We start from the raw sequence: 22,587 nt of genomic DNA on the forward strand, positions 1-22,587 counted from the left end.
TGATACACTGTCAATTTTGCAAGTTTTCCCACCTAGAAAGAATGGAGAGGTCTGTATTTTTTATTGTAGGTACACTTCAACTGTGAGAGGCAGAAAATCACATTTGATGATTTTTACATTTAATTTGCATTTTCTTGCATGAAATAAGTATTTGATACAATAGGAAAACCGAACTTAATATTTGGTACCGAAACATTTGTTTGCAATGACAGAGGTCAGACATTTCCTGTAGTTCTTGACCAAGTTTGCACACTCTGTAGCAGAGATTTTGGCCCACTCCTCCATACAGATCTTCGCCAGATCTTTCAGGTTTCGGGGTTGATGCTGGGCAACATTGAGTTTCAGCTCCCTTCAAAGATTTTCTATTGAGTTCAGGTCATGAGACTGGCTAGGCCACTCCAGGACCTTGAGATGTTTCTTACGGATCAGCTCCTTAGAAGCCCTGGCTGTGTGTTTCGGGTTATTGTCATACTGAAAGACCCAGCCATGACCCATCTTCAATGCTTTTATTCAGGGAAGGAGGTTGTTCCCCAAATCTTGCAATATATGACCCCATCCATCCTCCCTTCAATACAATACAATCCTCCTGTCCCCTTTGCAGAAAAGCACCTCCAAAGAATGATGTTTCCCCCACCATGCTTCATGGTTGAAACTGTGTTCTTGGGGTTGTACTCATCCTTCTTCTTCCTCCAAACACGGAGTGTGAAGTTGATATAAAAACGTTACATTTTGGTCTCATCGGACCACATGACCTTGTCCCACGCCGGGGACCATTGGATGGTCATTGGCAAACTTCAAACAGGCCTGGACATGTGCTGGCATGAGCAGCGGGACCTTGCATGCCCTGCAGGATTTTAGTCCATGACGGCATAGTGTGTTACTAACGGTAATGTTTTCAGACTGTGGTCCCAGCTCTCTTCAGGTCATTGACCAGATCCTCCGGCTTAGTTCTTAGATGATTTCTGACCTTTCTCAGAATCATCCTTACCCCATGAGGTGAGAACTAGCATGGAGCCCCAGAACAAGAAAGATTGACATACTATAGAGTAACCTCGGCACTCAAGAGTTCATTAAAGTAAAATTTTTAATGCAGTCAATAAATTAACAAAACATTTCGGTCAAACAGACCTTCATCAGCACACTGTTGGACATAAATAAAAGAAAATAACGTAAGAGGAACCAAAAGAAAACATAAAGAAAATATCAATTAAAATGAACAGAACATGGACACAAATTAGGTAACACCTACCAGACTGCTTGTGGGAGCTAAAGTATAGATGCAGAGGAAGAGGACTCAGTGTCTCAAATAGCGTAAATCTATATGGGTAGCAGAAATGTGAGGCTTAGTTTACATGTAATGTGGCTGCATGTCCAAGCAGTAGTGTAGGAATGGCATACCTTGGATAGGAGTACGTATCTGGAGCTGGCAGGGAACGCGGTATCCACCGCTAGTTCCTGATGCTGTGTGAGTGATAGTGGGAGGGTCCCTAGTTAAAGGAGAGTAGTGGGACAGCTGGTGAAGTCCGGCCAATCACCGCAAAGCGGCAATATGCCAACCGTGCTTGGCCAGAAATACCCGCGTGACGTCACGGGAAGTGACGTATCGCTAGTGAAGTGTATGCGTTCAAAGCGCTCAGAGATTGCGTTCCACAGGGCCTAAAGTGAGCGTGCCTGACCCTGGAGACATGCGTTCCACAGGCTGGAAGCATGTATATGTCGGGGCATGGTTAGAGATAGGTGAATCCACAGGCTGGAGGCATGTATATGTCGGGGCATAGCTAGAGATGGGAGAATCCCTGAGGGAGGGACCAGAGGATGGTATATGGCTATGTGCCCACGATGCAGAAATGAAGCAGAAAATTTCTGCAGCATTTCTGCATCTCCCTGGCAGAAAAAACGCATGCAGATTGTGCATGCGTTTTTCCTGCAGAATACATGCGGATCCACATGCGGATTCACATGCGTTTCCGCATGTAGATTGACAAGCGCTTTCCAGGCGATAGCATCACTTGGAAAGTGCTTGACAACTAGGTCACACTGTATAAATCCATGCAAACAGCATGGATTTATACAGTGTGAACCGTAAAAAATAAAACAAATAAAGCTATACTCACCCCCGAGGCCCCGGGGTGGCTGCAGCGCTGCTTCCTGGCTGGTTCCCGGCTGCCGGCATATCGCGAGACACAGCGGTGAAGGGCCTGCAGTCACATGACTGTTTCGTCACCGAAGGTCCTTCAGCGCTGCTGGCATTCAAAGAGAAGCCTTCGGAAAGGTGAGTATAAAATTTATTTGTTATTTTATTCTTTTTTTACAGGTACAATGGTACCCAGGTCTGGATGAGAGTCTCCTCTCCTCCAGAACTGGGTACCATCCGCACATAGAGACGCATAGAAGCCGCTTGTAAAAATGTGAATATGATTTGCTTTCCTTTCTGTAGGGCTTTATTTTTGTTCTGTATTGCCTTAGTCCCTATTACTCTATGTTGCAAATTATGTGAATTATGTAGCAGTTTTTTACACTATTATCAATGCCACTGTTGACAGAACTCTGTCATATATACAGTACAGACCAAAAGTTTGGACACACCTTCTCATGTAAAGATTTTTCTGTATTTTCATGACTATGAAAATTGTACATTCACACTGAAGGCATCAAAACTATGAATTAACACGTGTGGAATTATATACTTAAAAAAAAGTGTGAAACAACTGAAAATATGTCTTATATTCTAGGTTCTTCAAAGTAGCCACCTTTTGCTTTGATGACTGCTTTGCATACTCTTTGCATTCTCTTGATGAGCTTCAAGAAGTAGTCTCCGGAAATGGTTTTCACTTCACAGGTGTGCCCTGTCAGGTTTAATAAGTGGGATTTCTTGCCTTATAAATGGGGTTGGGACCATCAATTGTGTTGTGCAGAAGTCAGGTGGATACACAGCTGATAGTCCTACTGAACAGACTGTTAGAATTTGTATTATGGCAAGAAAAAAGCAGCTAAGTAAAGAAAAACGAGTGGCCATCATTACTTTAAGAAATGAAGGTCAGTCAGTCCAAAAAATTGGGCAAACTTTGAAAGTGTCCCCAAGTGCAGTTGCAAAAACCATCAAGCGCTACAAAGAAACTGGCTCACATGAGGACCACCCCAGGAAAGGAAGACCAAGAGTCACCTATGCTTCTGAGGATAAGTTTATCCGAGTCACCAGCCTCAGAAATCGCAGGTTAACAGCAGCTCAGATTAGAGACCAGGTCAATGCCAAACAGAGTTCTAGCAGCAGACACATCTCTTCAACAACTGTTAAGAGGAGACTTTGTGCAGCAGGCCTTCATGGTAAAATAGCTGCTAGGAAACCACTGCTAAGGACAGGCAACAAACAGAAGAGACTTATTTGGGATAAAGAACACAAGGAATGGACATTAGACGAGTGGAAATCTGTGCTTTGGGCTGATGAGTCCAAATTTGAGATCTTTGGTTCCAACCACCGTGTCTTTGTGCGACGCAGAAAAGGTGAACGGATGGACTCTACATGCCTGGTTCCCACCGTGAAGCATGGAGGAGGAGGTGTGATGGTGTGGGGGTGCTTTGCTGGTGACACTGTTGGGGATTTATTCAAAATTGAAGGCATACTGAACCAGCATGGCTACCACAGCATCTTGCAGCGGCATGCTCTTCCATCCGGTTTGCGTTTAGTTGGACCATCATTTATTTTTCAACAGGACAATGACCCCAAACACACCTCCAGGCTGTGTAAGGGCTATTTTACCAAGAAGGAGAGTGATGGGGTGCTACGCCAGATGACCTGGCCTCCACAGTCACCAGACCTGAACCCAATCGAGATGGTTTGGGGTGAGCTGGACCGCAGAGTGAAGGCAAAATGGCCAACAAGTGCTAAGCATCTCTGGGAACTCCTTCAAGATAGCTGGAAGACCATTTCCGGTGACTACCTCTTGGTGCTCATCAAGAGAATGCCAAGAGTGTGCAAAGCAGTCATCAAAGCAAAAGGTGGCTACCTTGTAGAACCTAGAATATAAGACATATTTTCATTTGTTTCACACTTTTTTGTTAAGTATATAATTCCACCTGTGCTAATTCATAGTTTTGATGCCTTCAGTGTGAATGTACAATTTTCATAGTCATGAAAATACAGAAAAATCTTCAAATGAGAAGGTGTGTCCAAACTTTTGGTCTGTACTGTATATATACGTATATCTGCATGTCTAATCTATTTATTCTCAGTGGGTGTCTTACCGTACTGTTGTTAATACTGATGAGAAATTTTGTATACCATAGAAATTTTGTATACCATAATAATTTCTTCTTTCCCCTTCTCTCCCCCCTTTTTCCCCCTCCTCCTCCTGTTTTACAGATATACCATCTTCTGGTCCCTCCCTCAGGGATTCGCCCATCTCTGGCCATGCCCCGACATATACATGCTTCCAGCCTGTGGAACGCATGTCTCCAGGATCAGGCACGCTCACTTCCGGCCCTGTGGAACGCAATCTCTGAGCGCTTGGAATGCATACACCTCACTAGCGATATGTCACTTCCCGTGACGTTACGCGGGTATTTCCAGCCAAGCGCGGCTAGCATATTGCCGCTTTGCAGTGATTGGCCGGACTTCACCAGCTGTCCCACTACTCTCCTTTAACCAAGGACCCTCCCACTATCACTCACACAGCACCAGGAACTAGCGGTGGATACCGCGTTCCCTTCCAGCTCCAGATACGTACTCCTATCCAAGGTATGCCATTCCTACACTACTGCTTGGACAAGCAGCCACATTACATGTAAACTAAGCCTCAAATTTCTGCTCCCCATATAGATTTACGCTATTTGAGACACTGAGTCCTCTTCCTCTGCATCTATACTTTGGCTCCCACAAGCAGTCTGGTAGGTGATAGCTAATTTATATTTTTGATCCATTGCATTTATCCGTGCCATTAGGTGGATGCTACTTTATCTCTCACAGATTTGACAACAGAACTTATGTATGTCAAATAGTCCTGTTCTGCCCTGTGGCCTCATTTGTGTCCATGTGCTCTTTAATTTAATTTATAATTTCTTTATGTTTTCTTTTGGTTCCTTACGTTATTTTCTTTTATTTATGTCCAACAGTGTACTGATGACAGTCTGTTTGACCGAAACGTTTTGTTAATTTATGGACTGCATTAAAAATTTTACTTTAATGAACTCTTGAGTGCCATGGTTGCTCTATAGCATAGTACGGGTTCGGCCCCTACTCGAGCACCAGTGTCCAGCAGTGCAACGATTTTCTCTACTATTGTAATGCCATTCCACTTGCACGCTGTTGTGAAATGACATCCATTACCTTCTCATATAATGCGGATGAAGCCTCTACCATCCTTGCACAAGCCAGCATATCCAGTGATTTCTTGAGGGTCCCACCCAAAGAAACAAGGGGCCATGACCTAGAGATGGAACAGTGACACCTGATCAACATAGAGTTGCATTGCGCAACTCTAACCGAATACTTGAGGGTCCAACGGATCCCCAGGGGACTGAGGGCACCTATACGACCTACTTTATTTTCCGACCTGCCAGAATACTGTAATAAGTTTGAGCAAATCCTAAATAAATGCTCATTTGATCTGATGACATTAACTGTTGACTTTTTGCACAAGGCCATCATCTCTACGAAAGACCAGATCAAAAATATTGAATCACAACTCACATCATCCATTAGTCCAGAGGAGTGGCCTGCCCTTCAGAGTAAGATCAAGAGCAACATCGATCATCACAGAAAGGACACAGAATCCAGGAAAAGAAGCAAATTTCTAAGGGATATTGAGGACTACGAGCAGAATAGGGTTTATCGATGGCAGAACAAATATTCTGTAGGGGGAAACCCACATCGATTTGCCAGATCATGTACCGAAATATCTTCCTCCGGCTCGGAGGCAGACAGGAGAGATCAATTTACCCCTTCTTCTCGTTTTTTAGGACAACAAAGGAGACGTCCATCAAGAAGAAGACGAGAAGAGGCGGGCAACATCAGAGGCAACACGGATTTCATCAGGGTGACCCGATCCCAGGCACAGCGCCCCTGGTGCTAAATATTTCCTCCAAAACCCTAAGCATTGCCCAACTGTCTGTATTGCAAAAAGGTCTCTCCTTCTGTCCAGTCAGTCGATTTAACACCTTTAATCTCGACATGGAACTTCAGCGGTTCTATCGCTCTTTAAGACTTAAGACACGCTTTGCCAAACCTGAGCTTACAGGCATTAGCAATTCCACCACTACTTCTAACCAAGATGCAGCTATTACATCCAACAGTCTAGGTCTTTATACCAAAAGCTCTTACAGGCCTCCCCTGGGCTCTCATGCCCTAGAAACCTTTATTGGTTTTGTAGACACGGCCTTTAAGGAATTATGGTCCAAGATTGATAGAGGTAAACTGCACTTTGAACCCAATCTTTCTCCCCTCGACCAACAAGGGCTCAATAGCCTGAAGGAGGATAAGAGTAATATTATAAAACCAGCAGACAGAGGGGGCGCAATTGTTATCATGGACAAAAGTCAATACATCAAAGAGGTGGAAAGTCAACTCAATGACACTACCACTTATCATCAGTTACCCCAGGACCCTACCTCCCAAATCAGTAGCTCGATATCTTCGGTCATCAACCGATTTGTTACAGCAGGCACTATTGACATTAAAACCGGCGAGTTTCTCACCAAGAAACACCCCATAACACCTGTCATTTACGTTTTGCCCAAAATCCACAAGAGCTTGATTGAACCTCCAGGACGACCAATAGTGGCCTCCACCGAGTCACTACTTTCCCCTCTATCTATTTTCTTGGAGAAAATACTTACACCCCTAGTACAAAAAAGCCCATCCTTCCTACTAGACACAGGATCCTTTCTCACAACATTGACCAATCTAAAACAGGTCCCTCCAGGAGCCATTTTGGTCTCCTTCGATGTTAAGAATCTCTATACATCCATATCCCACGATCACGGCATTAACACAGCACATGCCCTTCTAACAGAATCACTCATTGACCCGCAAATTGTTGATCTTTCCATCGAATTAATTACCTTGGTACTCACCAAGAACTACTTCTTATTCCAGGACACTTATTATCTACAAGTTAAAGGCACTGCCATGGGCTCCAACGTGGCTCCCCCGTATGTAAATTGCTATATGGCCACATTTGAAAGCCAGGTAGTCTATTCCAAATCCTTGTTCCAAGAACATTCCATCGTTTGGAAAGGGTACATTGACGATATCTTTTGCATATGGGGAAGCCCGTTGGAGACTTTTGAAGCCTTCCATGTTTTCCTGAATTCCGCTTGGCCCGACCTGGGCTTCACAATGACTCATGACTATCAGAAAGTGAGCTTTCTTGACACAATGGTGATGAAAGACGAGTATGGGTGTCTTACAACAGACCTCTATACTTACCCTACGGACCGGAATGGTCTATTACACTTTACCAGCAATCACCCAAGGTCCATTAAGAAATCCATACCCAAATCCCAATTACAAACAGTTGAACGGATCGTGACCAACGAATCCATTCATAACCAGAGACTACAAGAAATGGGCTCTAAATTTAGCGAACGGGGATACTCGTCCTCTATATTACAACCACAGACAACGACAAACAAAATCGCATTCCCTTTGTCCACACATTCCACCCCTACGCTTATATCCTACACAAAACCATTCGGAAACACTGGAACATATTACGGACAGGGTATCCAAATATTACTTCCTTTCAACGGCCGTTCATGCCTTGCTTCAAGAGAGCCCCCAATCTTAGGGATTCTCTGGTATGTGCAGACATTGGCAAAACAAACCAGGGACCGAAACAACGATTCCTTCAGAATCCTAAATTGGGAACTTTCCCTTGCCTGCAATGCCAGCAAAATAACAACGTTTTAAAGGGCAATATTGTTTATCATCCCCACACAGGCAAGAAATACAATATTAAAAACTACTTTACCTGCAGCAGTGCATTTGTCATATACCTCATTAAATGTTCATGTGGTCTAATCTACATAGGCAAAACTACTCAGCCTGTCAATGATAGAATCTCCAAACACAAATCTACGATTCGGTGTAAGAATCTGCTACTACCTATTCCCCATCACTTCATTTCAGCAGGTCATAACATATCCCAACTAAAATACCAGGTTTTGGAACTGGTACTGCCACCACGCCGGGGGGGCGACCGGGTCCGCCTCCTGAAACAGAGGGAGGCCTATTGGATACATGAAATGGAATCCCTATCACCTAAGGGATGGAATAGGGAATATGATTTGCTTTCCTTTCTGTAGGGCTTTATTTTTGTTCTGTAATGCCTTAGTCCCTATTACTCTATGTTGCAAATTATGTGAATTATGTAGCAGTTTTATACACTATTATCAATGCCACTGTTGACAGAACTTTGTCAGATATATATATATATATATATATATATATATCTGCATGTCTAATCTATTTATTCTCAGCGGGTGTCTTACCGTACTGTTGTTAATACTGATGAGAAATTTTGTATACCATAGAAATTTTGTATACCATAATAATTTCTTCTTTCCCCTTCTCTCCCCCCTTTTTTCCCCCTCCTCCTCCTGTTTTACAGATGTACCATCCTCTGGTCCCTCCCTCTGGGATTCGCCCATCTCTAGCTATGCCCCGACATATACATTCCTCCAGCCTGTGGATTCACCTATCTCTAACCATGCCCCGACATATACATGCTTCCAGCCTGTGGAACGCATGTCTCCAGGGTCAGGCACGCTCACTTTCGGCCCTGTGGAACGCAATCTCTGAGCGCTTGGAACTCATACACCTCACTAGCGATACGTCACTTCCCGTGACGTCACGCGGGTATTTCTGGCCAAGCGCGGCTAGCATATTGCCGCTTTGCGGTGATTGGCCGGACTTCACCAGCTGTCGCACTACTCTCCTTTAACTAGGGACCCTCCCGCTATCACTCACACAGCACCAGGAACTAGCGGTGGATACCGCATTTCCCTGCCAGCTCCAGATACGTACTCTTATCCAAGGTATGCCATTCCTACACTACTGTTTGGACATGTAGCCACATTACATGTAAACTAAGCCTCACATTTCTGCTTCCCATATAGATTTACGCTATTTGAGACACTGAGTCCTCATCCTCTGCATCTATACTTTAGCTCCCATAATCAGTCTGGTAGGTGATACCTAATTGATATTTTTGATCCATTGCATTTATTCATGCCATTAGGAGGATGCTACATTATCTCTCACAGGTTTGACACCAGAACTTGTGTATGTCAAATAGTCATGTTCTGCCCTGTGGCCTCATTTGTGTCCATGTTCTGTTTAATTTAATTTATATTTTATGTTTTCTTTTGGTTCCTTACGTTATTTTCTTTTATTTATGTCTAACAGTGTACTGATGAAGGTCTGTTTGACCAAAACGTTTTGTTAATTTATGGACTGCATTAAAATTGTTACTTTAATGAACTCTTGAGTGCTGAGGTTACTCTATAGCATAGTATGGGTTCGGCCCCTACTCAAGCACCAGTGTCCAGCAATGCAGCAATTTTCTCTATGATCCCAAGAAAGATTGACAGTCATCTTGTGTTTCTTCCATTTTCTAATAATTGTGCCAACAGTTGTTGCCATCTCACCAAGCTGCTTGCCTATTGTCCTGTAGCCCATCCCAGCCTTGTGCAGGTCTACAATTTTTTCCCTGGTGTCCTTAGGCAGCGCTTTGATCTTGGTCATGGTGGAGAGGTTGGAATGTGATAGACTGAGCTCTGTGAGAGGCAGAATTCTTGCTGGTTGGTAGGTGATCTAATAATTATTTCATGCAATAAAATGCAATTTAATTATTTAAAAATCATACAATATAATTTTCAATATGATTTTCTGTTTTTTATTTTTAGATTTTGTTCCTCACAGTTGAAGTGTACCTACGATAAAAATTACAGCCTCTCCAGTCTTTGCAAGTGGGAAAACTTGCAAAATCGGCAGTGTATTAAATACTTGTTTTCCCCACTGTACATTCGTCTAAATTTTATTTAGGAGGCACAGTGGTGATTTGTATTTTTAGAAGCACAGTGGCTATTCAAATTTTCAGGGAGCATAGCGACTATTCATATTTTTCAGGTGCATAATGGCTATTCATATTTTCAGGGAGTACAGTGGATGTACAGTCCTGCTCTTAGTTATTGTAACCCATGAAGTTTAAGTATATAATTTGGAACATCTGAATAAAATGAAACAAGTGAAACGTTTTTTTTGCATAGAACACATTTAGGCTCGCCTGTGGTAAATCACAAAAGAGATTCACCTGTGATTAATTGTCGGTGCCCATGTGACATGAATTAGCCATTGAATGATGACTTCAGTGTTTTAAAAAGCCACATGGTAGGCCCTGTTCCTTTGTCACCATGGTGAAGACAAAGGAGCTGTCTGAGGACATCAGAACTGCTATTATTAGCAAACAAAAGATTTCCAAAGGATATATGACCATCTCCAAAGACCTTGGTATCCCAGTTTCAACACTGCACAATATTATTAAGAAGTTTGCCAAGCATGAAACCATCAAGAACCTCCCTGGACGTGGGGGAAAGAGAAAAATTGACAAGAGATGTCTTCAAAGGTTGGTGTGAATGGTGGAAAAAACACTACGTCAAACATCCAAAGTCCTGAAGGCCAACCTGGAACAGTCTGGGGTCATGGTTTCAATAAGTACAATATGCCGCACACTGAACCAAGCAGAGCTTTTTGGGCAAAGGCCAAGGAAGAAACCATTTCTGAAGAAAATACATAAAAAGGAACGACTGATACCTTGACAAACCACAATCCTTCTGGGAAAATGTTCTGTTGACGGATAAGACATGACAAAAATAGAGCTTTTTGGCAATGCAAATCAATAATTTGTTTACAGACGGCGCAATGAAGCTTATAAGGAAAAGAACACCTTACCAACAGTTAAGCATGGTGGAGGATCCATAATGCTGTGGGGTTGCTTTGCTGCATTGGGTACTTGAGGCCTTGACTGTATCACAGGAATCATGAAATCAGAGAATTATCAAGAGATTTTAGAGTGAAAGGTCCTACCCAGTGTAAGAAAACTTGGTTTGAGTTGAAGATCATGGGTCCTCAAGACAATGACCCAAAGAACACATCCAAAAGTACACAGGAATGGTTGAAAAAGAAAAATGGAGTGTTTTAAAATGGCCAGAAATATGTCCCGACCTCAATCCCATTGAAAATCTTTGGAGTGAGCTGAAATCTGCCATTGGGAAAAAGAACCCTGCAAACATTCAAGAGCTTGAACAAACTGCAAAGGAAGAGTGGGAGAAAATTCCAGCTGAGAAGTGCAAGAAGCTTATAGATGGCAATAAGAAACGTTTGGAGGCTGTCAGCAATGCCTAAGGGTGTGCAACTAAGTATTAATTAGGGGTGCCTTTATTGCAGCACATGCTGTTTATTATGTTTTTTTTTTTGTAAATTGCAACATGGAAGTTGAAAAACAATGTTTTATCGTTGTATCACTTTGGACCACTAATTAAAAAATCAATCCTGAGGATATAACTTTTGGTACATTTCCATTTATTTTTAAAGATATTGTACAGTCTATGAAAAAAATGAAGTGGTGCCATTGATGGTGAGCAGCACTGTATTTAGTTGCACATTGAGGGATATTCAGGGGCATTATGTGGGGCATTTTTGTATTTTGATGCACAGCATGCAATTTTTTTTTTTTTTCAGGAATATCAAACTCTGCAAAGACGAGTCGTGGCCAGGAGACGTCATCATAAATGCTTGGAGCAGGTGGAAAAAAAACAGAAAGTGAACAATTTAAATCACAGGAGATATCACCTATAAGCTATTGGATGTAAAAGTTTATGTTGCATCTCCAATCACTTATTGTTATTCAGAGTGATCAAGGGTGATAACATCCTTTTTTTGTGGAACAACAACTCCCAGCATACTCTATCATTTATGGGTTTTACTGGGACATGTACACTGCTCAAACAAATAAAGGGAACACTCAAATAACACATCCTAGATCTGAATGAATGAAATATTCTCATTAAATACTTGGTTCTGTACAAAGTTGAATGTGCTGACAACAAAATCACACAAAAATCATCCATGGAAATCAAATTTATTAACCAATGGAGGCCTGGATTTGGAGTCACCCCCAAAATTAAAGTGGAAAAACACACTACAGGCTGATCCAACTTTGATGTAATGTCCTTAAAACAAGTCAAAATGAGGCTCAGTATTGTGTGTTGCCTCCACGTGCCTGGATGACCTCCCAACAACGCCTGAGCATGCTCCTGATGAGGTTGCGGATTGTCTCCTGTGAGATCTCCTCCCAGACCTGGACTAAAGCATCCGCCAAGTCCTGGACAGTCTGTGCTGCAACGTGACGTTGGTGGATGGAGCGAGACATGATGTCCCAGATGTGCTCAATCAGATTCAAGTCTGGGGAACGGGCGGGCCAGTCCATAGCTTCAATGCCTTCATCTTGCAGGAACTGCTGACACACTTCAGCCACATGAGGTCTGGCATTGTCCTGCATTAGGAGGAACCCAGTGCCAACCGCACCAGCATATGGTCTCACAAGAGGTCTGAGGATTTCATCTCGGTACCTAATGGCAGTCAGGCTACCTCTGGCGAGCACATGGAGGGCTGTGCGGCCCTCCAAAGAAATGCCACCCCACACCATTACTGACCCACTGAAAAAAACGATCATGCTGAAGGATGTTGCAGGCAACAGATCGCTCTCCATGGCGTCTCCAGACTCTGTCACATCTGTCACATGTGCTCAGTGTGAACCTGCTTTCATCTGTGAAGAGCACATGGCGCCAGTGGCGACTTTGCCAATCCTGGTGTTCTGTGGCAAATGCCAAGTGTCCTGCATGGTTTTGAGCTGTGAGCACAACCCCCATCTGTGGACGTCGGGCCCTCATACCACCCTCATGGAGTCAGTTTCTAACCGTTTGTGCAGACACATGCACATTTGTGGCCTGCTGGAGGTCATTTTGCAGGGCTCTGGCAGTGTTCCTCCTGTTCCTCCTTGCACAGAGGCGGAGGTAGCGGTCCTGCTGCTGCATTGTTGCCCTCCTACAGCCCCCTCCACGTCTCCTGGTGTACTGGCCTGTCTCCTGGTAGCGCCTCCAGCCTCTGGACACTACGCTGACAGACACATCAAACTTTCTTGCCACAGCTCGCATTGATGTACCATCCTGCATGAGCTGCACTACCTGAGCAACTTCTGTGGGTTGTAGAGTCCGTCTCATGCTACCACGAGTGTGAAAGCACAACCAATATTCAAAATTTACCAAAACATCAGTCAGAAAGCATTGGTACTGAGATGTGGTCTGTGGTCCCCACCTGCAGAACCACTCCTTTATTGAGGGTGTCTTGATAGTTGCCAATAATTTCCATCTATTGTCTATTCCATTTGCACAACAGCATGTGAAATTGATTGTCAATCAGTGTTGCTTCCTAAGTGAATAGTTTGATTTCACAGAAGTTTGATTTACTTGGAGTTATATTCTGTTGTTTAAGTGTTCCCTTTATTTTTTTGAGCAGTGTAGTTTCACACAGTACTGTACAATCTTATATTACAGGTGTGTACAGGTCTGTGTAAAACTAGATCTGTTCGGATGTGTCCCGCCACTGCTGACGTACTAGCTGTACATAAAGGCCCCAATTCATCAAAGTGTTTACACCAGCAAGCTAAAACACTTTGGAAAGTCAGAGTTTTGGCCAGCTCCACCAAAATGGGTGGAGCTGGAACGGGAAGGGGCTTAATGATGCCCCCTCATCTACTTCATAACAAGCTGTGGCGTACCTTGCATCACAAATCTTACTGCAGTCTTTAAGTAAGATTTGTAGCAAGGCGCATGGAGTCAAATGCAAATTTTGAGACGCACCTGATTCATAAAGGGGCATGAGCTTTTTAAGGAATCAGGCAGGTCTGACTCCAACACACTCCCTCATCAAGACTTGCATGAACAATGCCAATTTGATGAAGAGGGGCCAAAGTGTTCTCCATTGTTATATAAAGCGTTATTCCTCATTATTAGTGTTGAGCGATACCTTCCGATATCGGGAAATATCGGATCGGATTGGATCGGACCGATACCGAAAAAGTATCGGATATCGCCGATTCCGATACCGGAAACCAATGCAAGTCAATGGGACAGAAATATCGGAATGAAAATAAACCCTTTCTTTCCTTGTAGGTTAATTCTACATGAAGGAAAACAACTAAGAATAATGTAGAATGTATTGGGGGAGGTGGGAGAGACAATAAAGGCATAGAGGTTTAGCCCAATCAAATGGAATAGCAGGAATTAATATTTTTTTTAAGACGTTCTGAGTTACAGAAATATTGACTATGTTAAGTATTTTTATATTTTGTCAGATATTTATGTTTCACTACTTCCACGCTCTTCACCTTCTTTTTTACTTCTCCCACACTTTCTCCTTCATCATCCTCAGCATCTTTTTCATCCTCTTCTTCTTCACCTTCTTCATCTTCTTCTTCTTCACCTTCTTCGTATTATTCTTTTTTTTTACATTCTTCATATTCTACTTCTTCATCTTCTTCATATTCTTTTTCTTCATCATATTCTTATTTGTGACAGGCATTCCTGTAGTTGTTATTTATAAAAGGTTGGACATTACACCTTTCGTTCTGCCCGTCACAAAAGATTTACAACAGGATTTGTCCGCGTTCAGTTTGGCCTGCAGCAGCAGGTCTTTTCCAGGGGCACCACGAGGAGGAATGGACTCACCCCCATACACTGCTTAGTTATCTTCTGCTTATAATTTAGATATTATCTTTTGCTCTGATTTTTAGTCTTATGCTTAATGTTCTTCCGCTTTTTGTTCTGCAGCTTCTTGTATTTCTGCTTCTTGGTTTTCTGTCTCTTGTTCTTCTGTATCTTGGTGCTTGTCTTCTCTTCTTTGTCCTCTTGGTCAACTTCTTCAGGGTCATCTTCTTGGTCTTCTTCGGGGTGGTCTTCAGGGTCGTCTTCTTCGGGGGTCCTCGTCTTCGGGGTCCTCGTCTTCTTCGGGTTGGTCTTCTGGGTCCTCGTCTTCGGGGTCCTCGTCTTCTTCGGGATGGTCTTCAGGGTCCTCGTCTTCTTCGGGGTGGTCTTCAGGGTCCTCGTCTTCTTCGGGGTGGTCTTCAGGGTCCTCGTCTTCAGGGTCGTTGTCTTCGGGGTCCTCGTCTTCTTAGGGTTGGTCTTCAGGGTCCTCGTCTTCAGGGTCTTCGTCAGGGAGATCCAGAGTGATTACCAAGAACCATTTCAAAAAGCGTGAACTTGGAAATGTAGCAGAAGGTACAAGAAAGCTGAGGAACTACCGAGAACCAGCTGACAGTACTGGAACCCGGATGGGTAGCAGAAGGTACAAGAGCCAATGGAACTGCCGAAGACCAGCTGACGGTACTGGAACTCGGTTACTAAGCAGGAGGTACCTGTGCCAGAAAGCACTACCAAGGACCAGCAGACGTTGGTGGAACTTGGATACCGAGAAGGAGGCACCTAATCGAACAAATTATTAAACAACATGTATGTAAGTACCTGGATAAGAATGAAGTGATTAACCAGAGTCAGCATGGGTTTATAACTAACAAGTCATGTCAGACTAACTTAATTTCCTTCTATGACAGAATCACTGACTGGGTGGATCAGGGAAATGCTGTAGATATAGTATATCTTGACTTCAGCAAAGCATTTGACAAAGTATCTCACACCATCCTTATTGAAAAAATGACCAAGTATGCAATGGACCAGGCAACTGTTAGGTGGATTCATAACTGGCTTAGTGATCGGACTCAAAGGGTGATTGTAAATGGCTTCACATCCAGCTGGATGAATGTCTCAAGTGGGGTACCACAGGGCTCCGTCCTGGGACCTGTATTGTTCAACATCTTTATCAATGATTTAGATGAAGGAATTGAGGGTAAACTGATTAAATTTGCTGATGACACAAAGCTAGGAGGGATAGCTAATACTAGAGAAGAGAGAGAGAGGATTCAAAAAGACCTAAATAAACTGGAGCAGTGGGCAGCAACCAACAGAATGGTTTTTAACAGGGAAAAATGCAAAGTACTACATCTGGGCAATAAAAATGAAAAAAGCATATACAGAATGGGAGGAATAGAGCTAAGCAACAGTACATGTGAAAAAGACTTAGGTATACTAATAGATCATAGACTGAACATGAGTCAACAGTGTGATGCAGCAGCAAAAAAGGCAAATACAATTCTGGGATGTATTAACAGAAGCATACAGTCTAGATCACGTGAAGTCATTATTGGTCTTTACTCCTCTTTGGTCAGACCTCATCTGGAATACTGTGTACAGTTTTGGGCACCACATTTTAAAAAAGACATAGACAAACTGGAGCAAGTTCAGAGAAGAGCGACCAGAATGGTGACTGGTCTGCAAACCATGTCCTATGAGGAACGGTTGCAGGATTTGGGAATGTTTAGCTTGCAAAAAAGAAGACTGAGAGGAGACTTAATAGCTGTCTACAAATATGTCAAGGGCTGTCACATTGTAGAAGGATCATCTTTATTCTCATTTGCACAAGGAAAGACTAGAAGCAATGGGATGAAACTAAATGGGAGGAGACACAGATTAGATATTAGAAAAAACTTTTTGACAGTTAGGGTGATTAATGAGTGGAACAGGCTGCCACGAGAGGTGGTGAGTTCCCCTTCAATGGACGTCTTCAAACAGAGGCTGGACAGACATCTGTCTGAGATGATTTAGTGAATCCTGCTTTGAGCAGGGGGTTGGACCAGATGACCCAGGAGGTCCCTTCCAACTCTACCATTCTATGATTCTATGATTCTAATCCAAAGGCACTGCCGAGAACCAGCTGACGGTACTGGAACCCGGATGGGTAGCAGAAGGTACCCATGTAAAAAAAAGTTCAAGGCCGCGAGCCGCCCACAGTTACCAAAACCCACAGTCCTACAGGGGGTGCTTGTCCTATTGGCACTATGGAACCAGCCTTCATTGCCTGATCCCGCAGCCCACATAGGAGTCACCTAAACTGCAGGCACCATAGAGTCGGCTAACCCGACCGCAACACGACAGGACAACGCATTGGAGGCAAAGTGACGTTGACACTACCCGGAAACAGCTGGCGTGCTGGAACCAGACTGGGCAGGAGGGAGTACCCGTGCCAAAGTCAATGCCGAGAACCAGCTGACGGTACTGGAACCCGGATGGGTAGTAGAAGGTACAAGAGCAAATGGAACTACCGAGGACCAGCTGACGGTACTGGAACCCGGATGGGTAGCAGAAGGTACAAGAGCCAATGGAACTGCCGAAGACCAGCTGACGGTACTGGAACTCGGTTACTAAGCAGGAGGTACCTGTGCCAGAAAGCACTACCAAGGACCAGCAGACGTTGGTGGAACTTGGATACCGAGAAGGAGGCACCTAATCCAAAGGCACTGCCGAGAACCAGCTGACGGTACTGGAACCCGGATGGGTAGCAGAAGGTACCCATGTAAAAAAAAGTTCAAGGCCGCGAGCCGCCCACAGTTACCAAAACCCACAGTCCTACAGGGGGTGCTTGTCCTATTGGCACTATGGAACCAGCCTTCATTGCCTGATCCCGCAGCCCACATAGGAGTCACCTAAACTGCAGGCACCATAGAGTCGGCTAACCCGACCGCAACACGACAGGACAACGCATTGGAGGCAAAGTGACGTTGACACTACCCGGAAACAGCTGGCGTGCTGGAACCAGACTGGGCAGGAGGGAGTACCGGTGCCAAAGTCAATGCCGAGAACCAGCTGACGGTACTGGAACCCGGATGGGTAGTAGAAGGTACAAGAGCAAATGGAACTACCGAGGACCAGCTGACGGTACTGGAACCCGGATGGGTAGCAGAAGGTACAAGAGCCAATGGAACTGCCGAAGACCAGCTGACGGTACTGGAACTCGGTTACTAAGCAGGAGGTACCTGCCAGAAAGCACTACCAAGGACCAGCAGACGTTGGTGGAACTTGGATACCGAGAAGGAGGCACCTAATCCAAAGGCACTGCCGAGAACCAGCTGACGGTACTGGAACCCGGATGGGTAGCAGAAGGTACCCATGTAAAAAAAAGTTCAAGGCCGCGAGCCGGCCGCAGTTACCAAAACCCACAGTCCTACAGGGGGTGCTTGTCCTATTGGCACTATGGAACCAGCCTTCATTGCCAGATCCCGCAGCCCACATAGGAGTCACCTAAACTGCAGGCACCATAGAGTCGGCTAACCCGACCGCAACACGACAGGACAACGCATTGGAGGCAAAGTGACGTTGACACTACCCGGAAACAGCTGGCGTGCTGGAACCAGGCTGGGCAGGAGGGAGTACCCGTGCCAAAGTCAATGCCGAGAACCAGCTGACGGTACTGGAACCCGGATGGGTAGTAGAAGGTACAAGAGCAAATTGAACTACCGAGGACCAGCTGACGGTACTGGAACCCGGATGGGTAGCAGAAGGTACAAGAGCCAATGGAACTGCCGAAGACCAGCTGACGGTACTGGAACTCGGTTACTAAGCAGGAGGTACCTGTGCCAGAAAGCACTACCAAGAACCAGCAGACGTTGGTGGAACTTGGATACCGAGAAGGAGTCACCTAATCCAAAGGCACTGCCGAGAACTAGCTGACGGTACTGGAACCCGGATGGGTAGTAGAAGGTACAAGAGCAAATGGAACTACCGAGAACCAGCTGGCGGTGCTGGAACCCAGGGTAAATACTAAAAACAGAGTGGAGCCAGAGGTGTAATTGGAGCAAGTTTTAAATCAGTAGTACAGTGGATGTGGACAAAGCAGGAGAATTTGCCGGACACACAGCAGGGGAACAGCTGACGTTACTGAACCCCAATAACACTGGAGCAAGCGTTGACTGTGCAGACGGCACTTCTGAGCAGCAACTAGCGGTATTGGAGCCCAGGGTAAATACTAAAAACAGAGGAGCCAGAGGTGTATTTGGAGGAGGTTTGAAATCAGTAGCACAGTGGATGTGGACAAAGCAGGAGAAATTGCCGTCCGCATAGCAGGGGAACAGCTAACGTTACCGAGCCCCAATAACACGGCAGCAAGTGTTGACTGTGCAGACGGCACTTCCGAGCGCCAACTGGCGGTGTTGGAGCTCAGGGATAATACTGAAAACAGAGGAGCCAGAGGTGTAATTGGAGCAACTTTAAAATCAGTAGTAGTGAGAATGTGGACAGAGCAGGAGAAATTGCCGTCCGCACAGCAGGGGAACAGCTGACGTTACTGAACCCCAATGACACGGCAGCAAGTGTTGACTATGCAGACGGCACTTCCAAGCACCAACTGGCGGTGTTGGAGCTCAGGGATAATACTGAAAACAGAGGAGCCAGAGGTGTAATTGGAGCAACTTTAAAATCTGTAGTAGTGAGAATGTGGACAGAGCAGGAGAAATTGCCGTCCGCACAGCCGGGGAACAGCTGACGTTACTGAACCCCAATGACACGGCAGCAAGTGTTGACTGTGCAGACGGCACTTCCGAGCGCCAACTGGCGGTGTTGGAGCTCAGGGATTACAGTTCAGGTGGTAGAAACATGAACAGAACAGGAGACCTGGATACTTTTGCCAACAATTATTTATTCTGGAAGAGGACTGGCAAATTCATGAGAGAGCCAGGCCTTGTTCATTTTGAGAAAAGTAAGCCGGTCAACGTTATCGGAGGATAGTCGCATGCGACGGTCTGTTAGTACACCACCTGCGGCACTAAAGACGCATTCCGATAATACACTAGCAGCAGGGCAAGCTAGCACCTCCAATGCATACTGACTTAGCTCTGGCCATGTATCTAGCTTACAGACCCAAAACTTGAAGGGAGAAGAGCCGTCTGGGAGTACACTAAGAGGGCAAGACATGTAGTCTGTCACCATCTGACGGAAACGTTGCCTCCTGCTGACTGGAGCCGTCTGTGATGGTGTAGACATTTGTGGCGGCGTGGACACAAAACTTTGCCACATTTCGGCCATACTGGTCTTGCCTTGTGCTGAGGCGCTGCTTCTGCTCCCTCTTTGTGCAGAGCTTCCTTCACTGCCTCGACGCACTGAGCTGCTTTGTAAAGCACTAGCAGCACTGCTCTCGGTTGGAATGGAGAACATGATGGAATGCACCAGTGCGTCTTGGTACTCCCGCATTTTACGCTCCCGGTTCAACGGTGTTATGAGGCTTTGTAAGTTGTCCCGGTAGCGAGGATCTAGGAGGGTGGACACCCAATAATCAGCCGTGTTGAGAATGTGGGCGATGCAGCGGTCATTTCTCAGGCACTGCAGCATGAAATCAACCATGTGCTGCAGACTGCCAACTGGCCAAGAAACGCTGTCCCCTGCTTGAGGTGTGATCTCTGCCTGCTCTGCATCACCCCACCCTCGCTCTAGATACTGACTACTAGAGCATTGTGTACCTCCCTCCTCTGGACAGATGTCTTCCTCATCCATTGACTCCTCCTCATCCTCCTCACAAAGTGTCCCCTGCCTAGGCCTTTGAGAGGAACCACGTTGCGCAGACTGTAGAGAAGCAGATGGCATTTGTGACTCCTCATCCTCCACCTCTTCCAAAACCTCGTCCCTTAGTGCTTGCAGTGTTTTTTCAAGCAGGTAGATAAGGGGGATAGTCATGCTGACTAGTGCATCATCTGCACTCGCCATCCGCGTGGAATAATTGAAGGCATGCAAAACATGGCAAATGTCCTTCATAGAGGCCCACTCAGTGGTGGTGAAGTGTGAACGGCGCGCACTGCGACTTGTTTGCGCCTGCTGCAGCTGGTACTCCATTACTGCTGCCTGCTGCTCACACAACCTCTCCAACATATGTAACGTTGAATTCCACCTGGTGGGTAGATCACATATGATGCGATGTTCTGGAAGACTTAATCGGCACTGCAGAGCTGCAATGCGTGATCTTGCATTGCTGGAACGCCGCAAGTGAGCGCACTCTATGCGGACCTTGTGAAGCAGTGCATCAAGATCCGGATAGTCCCTCAAAAAACTCTGCACGACCAAGTTGAGCACATGTGCCAGACATGGGATGTGAGTGAGGTTGCCTAGGCCCAGAGCTGCCACCAGATTTCGGCCATTGTCACACACTACCATGCCTGGCTGGAGATTCGCTGGCACAAACCACACGTCGCTCTGCTGCTTGATGGCATTCCAGAGCTCCTGCGCTGTGTGGCTTCGATTCCCCAAAGAAATTAATTTTAATACGGCCTGTTGACGTTTGGCCACGGCTGTGCTCATATTGGTCACCATAACAGGTAACCGTTCACGGGTCGATGTGGAGGTAGACCGTGACGGCTCCTGCAGCGCTGATTCAGAGGAACTGGAGTATGAGGAGGAGTCAATGTGTACAGACTGGATTCCTGCAATCCTTGAAGTTGGCAGAACACGTACAGCGCCACTCTCAAGATCTGTACTCGGCTCCACAACATTTACCCAATGGGCAGTGAGGGAAAGGTATCGTCCCTGTCCATGCTTACTGGTCCACGAATCGGTGGTCAGGTGGACCTTGCTACTGACGGCGTTTTGTAGCGCATGTTTAATTTTTCCCTCCACATGATGTTGCAGGGCAGGGACGGCTTGCCTGCTGAAATAAAATCGGCTGGGCACGTTGTATTGTGGGACTGCCAATGCCATAAAGTTACGGAATGTGTCAGTCTCCACCAGCCTGAATGATAGCATTTCAAGGGCCAGTAGTTTAGCAATGCCAGCATTCAGAGCCTGTGCTCGGGGGTGGTTTGCCGAGTATGGGCGCCTTTTCTCCCATGCCTGTGCTAACGATGGCTGTAGACTGGCCTGGGAGTGTGAGGATGACTGGGAAAGTGGTGCTGTGGGTGGAATTACACTGTGTCTCTGTACAACAGTGCCAGAGATTCTTCCATGGCGATCCTGTGAGGAAGCCGAACCAGCTGTGTGTGAGCTGGAGGAAGAGGCTACAACACGAGCTGAAGAGGTGGTAGGTGGCGCTGTAGGTTGGCCTAGGTCTTCAGTGTGTTTTTGTAACTCCACCACGTGCTTGGTCCGCACATGTTTTCACATATTTGTGGTATTGAGGTTGCTGACACTTTTCCCTCTTTTCACCTTCTGATTACACAGCTTGCATTTGACAAAGCAAATGTCATCTGCAACTGTGTCAAAAAAGGACCAGGCACTGCAAGTCTTGGGAGCGCCCGCTTTGGATTTTGGAAGAGCCATGCTCCTAATGGGTGCCGAAGTGGAGGCTACAGGCAACCAAGTCTGCCCCCTCCCTCTCCCTCCTTTTTGGGCTGTTCGGGGAATCTCTTCCTCAGAGCTGCTCCCACCACCTTCCTGTCCCTCACGCCATGATGGGTCAAGGACCTCATCATCTACACCACCCTCTTCAAACAACTGCTTCTCCTGGGTAGTCTCGACAGCACAGGAGAAAGTGGCACCTGAGTCTCATCATCAGATGCGTACTGAGGTGTGCTGCTGACCTTAGGCACTGGCCCACCCGCCTCTTCAGATTCAGAGAGACAAAACGGTTGCGCATCACTGCATACTACCTCTTCTTCAAATTCT

The 22,587-nt window shown here is 45.6% G+C and overlaps 1 protein-coding gene across 1 annotated transcript in view; it reads right to left on the minus strand.

Annotated features, from left to right (window-relative positions):
* The window catches only part of UGT8 (UDP glycosyltransferase 8), a 171,652-nt gene that overhangs the window by 142,343 nt on the left and 6,722 nt on the right, over window positions 1–22,587 (minus strand). The gene's annotated exons all lie outside the window — the stretch shown is intronic.

Source organism: Phyllobates terribilis, unplaced genomic scaffold, assembly GCF_046119375.1.
Source record: "Phyllobates terribilis strain yellow unplaced genomic scaffold, ASM4611937v1 Scaffold_1__5_contigs__length_1240528914, whole genome shotgun sequence".
In the NCBI taxonomy this organism is placed as follows: domain Eukaryota; kingdom Metazoa; phylum Chordata; class Amphibia; order Anura; family Dendrobatidae; genus Phyllobates; species Phyllobates terribilis.